A 6,453-nucleotide genomic window follows, 5' to 3' on the forward strand; every position below is an offset into this window, starting at 1 on the left:
AGGATGGGAAGACCATTGGAATTTGCGATAGGAGACAAGGTATTTTTGAAGGTTTGTCTATGACATGGCATTCAAAGGTACAGCAAGCAAGGGAATTTGACACCATTGTTTGTGGGTCCTTTTGAAATCCTTGAGCTAGTTGGACCGATAGCCTACCATTTGGCACTTCCGTCAAAATTGACTCAAGTTCATAATATGCTTCATCTTTCTATGCTACAAAAATATGAGCCGGATCCATCATATGTTTTAGATTGGACCACATTGGAAGTAGAGGAAGATGGAAGCTATACTCTTCATTCGATGAGGATTTTGGATTGAAGGGACAAGGTCACACGGTCAAGTGTGATACCGTTGGTTAAATCTTGTGGATGTATCACGATAGAGAAGAAACGACTTGGGAGCTTGAGTAGAAGATGAAGGAGAAATATCCGCATTTATTCGCAAATCTAGATACATTTTTAAATTTCGAGGATGAAATTTCTTTGAGGGGGAAAGGATGCAATACCCCCTACTTCTTTTTGTTTTAGAAATTATGTAGAAATTAATACCGAGGGAATCGGGGGTGTACGGAGGAATTTCAAAACTGAGTATATGTGAAAAGTAGTGCAGATGTCCAGCTCCAATCGATCGGAGCTCAACTCGGGTAGAATTGGCAGAAGCAAATTCCGATCGATCGGGGACATGCCCGATCGATCAGACAAGCTAGTACGCGTCGGACTGAGTTTTAAATTACCCATTTCACAAATTCCTCTCAAAACCTTCGACGAAAACCGACCCTAAACACTATTTTCTCTTAAAATTTCTCATTTCCATCACCCCAAGATCAACAACCAAGTTAAGATTCTGTCACGCCCCGTCTCAAGAACATGACTTATTGGCAACACGTGTGTGCACCCACGTGCCGCCACCCAAAACAAGGACTCAAATACCGTTTACTCACCATTAAACCAACACAATGTTAAACAAAAATTCGGCAGCACCTCCCCGTATATCGGAGAATGCCTCCTGCACAACATATAGCAATTTAAACCAACAATTTCCATACCACCAAACTAAACATCCAGGGCCTCAGGCCATATCATCCCAATCATAAATCTTCATACGCACATACATACCAAGGCATTAAGCCTCACCATCCAAAATCATCATTCATCCCACACATTACATACTTGTATATATCCCAATATACAATTAAGCCAAAGATTAACCAAACACCACACAAAAATCAAACAACAAACCACCACAAGTCCAGGCCATCCGCGTCACGCTCCTCCCTGCTGATCCGTAGTCGGAGCACTAGCGCTAGTACCTATATCACCTGAGGAGGGGAAAATATAACACGGTGAGCAGGAGGCTCAGTAGGGATATCGAATATAAGCATAAAATAAGGAATAAGGCCGGAATATCATAAGAAATAAAGCTATGCAACAATATGCCTTGTCGTCAAACAAATGCAATCCGTACATCCAACCGAGCCATGTCGCTAGAGCCAATTTATCGGAACCACTAGCAAGTGCTCTTACAATTATTCCATACCATGTCACCAGATCCAATTAACCGGAACCACTAGTGCATGTTCACACAAGTACCATCAACCGTGTCACTAGAGCCAAATAGCCGGAACCACTAGTACAAGTTGACGTACGTACCAAAATCCAAACCATCACTTTCACCATGCACAAATGCTACATCACACATGAATGTTATGCAACTAAATTTATTTGCGCGTAATTTCATTAAAACATGTGCTCAAGAGTATCGACTACTCGATAGATGATCGAGTGTCCATGGGTAATGCATTCAACATTAAACACACAACATAGCAATTTGAGTTCACAATAGCACACAATCCAAGGTTTGTTTCCCCTTGAACAAAAAGGCGGAAACTAATGAATTTAACGCAATTCGGGTAGCCAATAGTGTTTTTAGATTAAGGGTTAAGAAAATCCCCACCTCGTTTGAGCAAAACCTCACCACAACTCTAGCCACTAACCTACCAAGTTCAAATAACCTAATTTATAACATTTACATCTCATTTCCCTTCCAACAATATCAATTTCAATACACAAATTCACAATAATGCACTTACCTTAGCCAATTCGTCAAACCCTTGCTTAATCCCTTCTTATCCAACACCAAATCTCAAACCAAGCTCAAATCTAACAACAATATGTTTAAACTTTGGTTAATCATCAAGCTTTTACACCCAAAACCCCCAAATTCACGAAATCAACCCAAACCCACAAAACCCTAACTTCAATCTTTGTAAAACTTACCTTAATCTTGTGAAGATCTTGAAATCCAAGTTGTGTAAGCCCAAATCTTTGCATCAATCTTCCCTTTTCTTTGTTTCCCTTCAAAATCACCCTCTTTCCACACTCTCTCTCTCTCTCTCTCTCTCTCTCTCGGCTATTTCTGTAAAACCAGTAAGAATAATGAACCCAGAACTGTCCCAATATGTTTTAAAACGAAATTTATCGTCGAGTGTCCGGACAGCTCATAAAGTGTCCAGACACTTTATGAACAAATAGAGACAGAGTGTAAAACTGCTCAAAATTTGCTCGAGGTGTCCGGACACTTTACCATTTTTTTTTATTTGGGTTTTCACATCCTTTCCCCCTTAAATAAATTTCGTCCTCGAAATTTAAGTCATACCTGAGAAGTCGAATAGATGTGGATACTTTTTCCTCATTTCGGATTCCAACTCCCAAGTTGCTTCCTCAGTTCCATGGTGCATCCATAACACTTTCACCAATGGCATTGTGCTTGACCTCGTAACCTTATCTTGCCTATCTAGAATTCTCATCGGTTGCACAAAATAGGTTCCATCATCCTCCATCGTCAATGTCTCCCAATCCAACACATGTGAAGGGTCCGGTACATACTTCCGAAGTGTCGAAACATGAAACACATTATGCACATTTGACAATTTTGGCGGTAATGCCAAACGGTATGCCACTTCCTCAACTCTCTCCAGAATCTCAAAAGGCCCAACATATCTTGGTGCTAACTTACCTTGCTTGCTAAAACGTTGCACTCCTCTCCTAGGGCTTACTTTCACAAACACTTTGTCACCCACCGAGAACTCCAATGGTCTCCTTCTTCTATTCACATAGGATTTTTGTCGGCTTTGGGCTATAAGCAACTTCTTCTTAATCTCCTCTACCTTGAGTTTGGCCTCATTCACAAATTCAGGTCCGGACAACACTTTCTCTCCAACTTCCGCCCAACACAAAGGTGATCTACACGGCCTTCCATACAAAGCCTCAAAAGGCGCCATTCCGATACTACTTTGGTATGAGTTGTTATAGACGAACTCGACCAAATGTAAGTAATCCTCCCAACTCCTACCAAAATCCGTAACACACGCCCGCAACATATCTTCAAGTATTTGAATCGTTCTCTCATTTTGTCCATCGGTCTCCGGATGAAACGAAGTAGACATAGTCAATTTAGTACCTAATGCTTCTTGCAAACTCTCCCAAAAACGTCCCGTGAAACGCGGATCTCTATCTGACACAATGCTCAACGGAACTCCATGCAATCTCACAACGTCCCGCACATACACTCTACTCGATGATTCAAGTGAGTCGGTCTTGTTAATTGGAAGACAATATGTGGACTTCGTCAACCGATCCATAATCACCCAAATGGTGTCCTTTCTCTTCGGTGTCAATGGTAGTGCTGTCACAAAATCCATTGTGATATTCTCCCATTTCCATTGAGCAACCGGAAGCGGTTGTAACAACCCCGCCGGTCTTTGGTGTTCCGCCTTCACCTGTTGACAAATGAGGCACCTAACAACATATTTACCCACATCAACTTTCATTCCACGCCACCAAAACTGACGCTTCAAATCCTGATACATCTTGTTACCCCCCGGATGCATGGCAAACCTAGAATGGTATGCCTCCCGTAAAATCTCATCTCTTAATTCTTCATCATTTGGCACCACCAGTCTACCCTCAAATCTTACACCCCCATCTTCGCCTCTAATCCAACCGGACTCCTCCTCAATCACGTCAAATGTTGCATCTCCAATTTGTGCATCTAACACCTTTTGAATCAATGTCAGACGAACAGAAACACATTCCAAATATAACATCTTCTCTCGCTCTTGCAATTCCAACCCAAATGAATTAATCGACTACACAAACTCCCACTCCCGCATAGAAATTGTCACAATAGTATTCTTTCTACTCAAAGCGTCGGCCACCACATTCGCCTTCCCCGGGTGATAATTCAATGCAAAATCATAATCCTCCAAATATTTCATCCACCTTCACTGTCGCTGATTCAACTCCTTTTGTGTGAAGAGATATTTGAGGCTCTTATGATCAGAGAACACCTCAAACCTCTCTCTATAAAAGTAATATCTCCACTGTTTAAGTGCAAACACCACCGCCGCCAATTCCAAGTCATAAACCGGATAATTCCGTTCATGCTGCTTCAGTAACCGTGAACCATACCCCACCACCCTCTCCTGTTGCATTAAAACACGTCCCAAGCCTATTTTAGAAGCATCACAATAAACTTGGTATCCCACATTCCTCTCCGGGACAACTAATACTGGTGGAGATGTAAGTCTCCGTTTCAACTCTTCAAATGCCTTCTCGCACTCCTCAGACCATACAAACGGTGTTTCTCTCCGTGTAAGCTGCGTCATTGGTGCAGCAATACGTGAAAAGTCACAAATAAACCGTCGGTAATATCCTGCCAAGCCAAGAAAACTTTGAATTTCGGTAATATTTTTCGGCCTTTCCCACTTCAACACTGACTCCACTTTGGACATATCCACCGCAATGCCCTCTTGTGTTATAACATGTCCAAGAAACTTCACCTCCGTTGCCAAGAATTCACACTTGCTCAGTTTTGCATACAACTCATGCTCCCGTAATGTTTGTAACGCTGCCCGTAAATGTAACTCATGCTCCTGGACCGTGGGTGAATACACCAATATATCATCAATGAATACCACCACAAAACGATCCAAGAATGGTTGGAGTACCCGCTGCATTAAGTCCATAAACACAGCCGGTGCATTAGTGAGTCCAAAAGGCATAACAAGGAACTCATAATGCCCATACCGTGTTCGGAAAGCCGTCTTCTGCACATCTGACTCCCTAATCCTCAACTGATGATAACCGGATCTCAAATCAATTTTAGAAAAGTGTCTTGTACCCCGTAATTGATCAAACAAATCATTGATTCTCAGCAATGGGTACTTATTCTTCACAGTCACCCGATTGAGTTGTCGGTAATCAATACACATTCTCAAAGTTCCATCTTTCTTCTTCACAAACAACACTGGAGCACCCCACGGAGAGACGCTCGGTCTAATAAACCCCTTTGACTCCAAATCTTTCAGCTGAGTCCCTAATTCCCTCAACTCCACCGGTGCCATTCGGTAAGGAGCAATAGAAATTGGTTTAGTGTCCGAAACCAACTCAATAGTAAACTCTATCTCTCTCCTTGGTGGTATCCCCAGCAAGTCCTCCAGAAATACATCCATAAATTTCTCAACTACCGGTATCGGCTTGGCCACTTCGCCACTCGATGCCGAAGTGGTCAAGCTTGCTACAAGACAATCAGCATATGCATGATTTTCCAGGAAGTGCGAACATGGCACTCTTTTAGACCCCTGTAGTTTAATCACCCCACCTCCCGGTACATTCAAGGTAATTTTACGCATCCAAAAATCAATAATAGCTCTATGTTTTGTTAACCAGTCTACACCTAAAATTACATCAAAGTCTTTAAAATGGAGGACATATAAATTCACCGTCAATTCTATTTCACCAAATCTACACACAACTCCTTCCACCATCCCCTCAAGTGAAGTAGTGTACCCAAATGGGGAAGTCACCGCAAACATTCGTCTTATTGGGAACACTTCTTATTCTATTGACTTTGCCAAGGATGCAGTAATGAAAGATGCAGTCGCACCAGAATCAAACAATACTCTCACTAAACAATTTGAAACAAGAAACGTACCTCCAACGAAGTTTGGATGCTCAGACCCTGTCTGGTGCCCTAAGGCAAATACTCTCCCCTGAGTCAATGCAGGCCGAATCTGTGACTGCTGTTGCTGTGTCTTGGTCTGTGATCGTCCTCTTCCAACAGAGCCACCTGAGGAAACCGACGGTGCACGAGGGGTAGTAGGTGTGGAAGCAGCCGATGAAACCCCAGATCTCTGATGTGTGTCTCTCCTCCTCTGAGGACAATCTGCCCGCATATGGCCTATCTTGCCACACTCAAAACATTTAGGTCCAGAAGTAGTACACTGGTGCCTAACATGACTCGTCTCTCCACATCGAAAACAAACCTTTTGTCCCTACTGTGATCCTCTACCTCCCTGGGACCTCTGCCCTCTACTGCTCTGTCCGGACCTGTTCTGTGAAGTCTGACTGTCTGTCCTCTGCCTTTTCTGACCAGAACACCACTGCCTCTGTC

The 6,453-nt window shown here is 42.8% G+C and overlaps 1 long non-coding RNA gene across 1 annotated transcript; it reads right to left on the reverse strand.

Moving 5' to 3' along the window:
- Nucleotides 1-906: 906 nt before the first annotated feature.
- Nucleotides 907-2,407, reverse strand: LOC120003757. Its single transcript, XR_005469372.1, has 3 exons — nt 2,277-2,407; nt 2,090-2,159; nt 907-1,318 (listed from the first exon to the last, which is right to left on the reverse strand). It is a non-coding gene; the product is annotated as an uncharacterized LOC120003757 (long non-coding RNA).
- Between the last annotated feature and the right edge of the window lie 4,046 nt (nt 2,408-6,453).

The sequence above is a fragment of the Tripterygium wilfordii genome, chromosome 1 (assembly GCF_013401445.1).
Source record: "Tripterygium wilfordii isolate XIE 37 chromosome 1, ASM1340144v1, whole genome shotgun sequence".
Lineage (NCBI taxonomy): Eukaryota > Viridiplantae > Streptophyta > Magnoliopsida > Celastrales > Celastraceae > Tripterygium > Tripterygium wilfordii.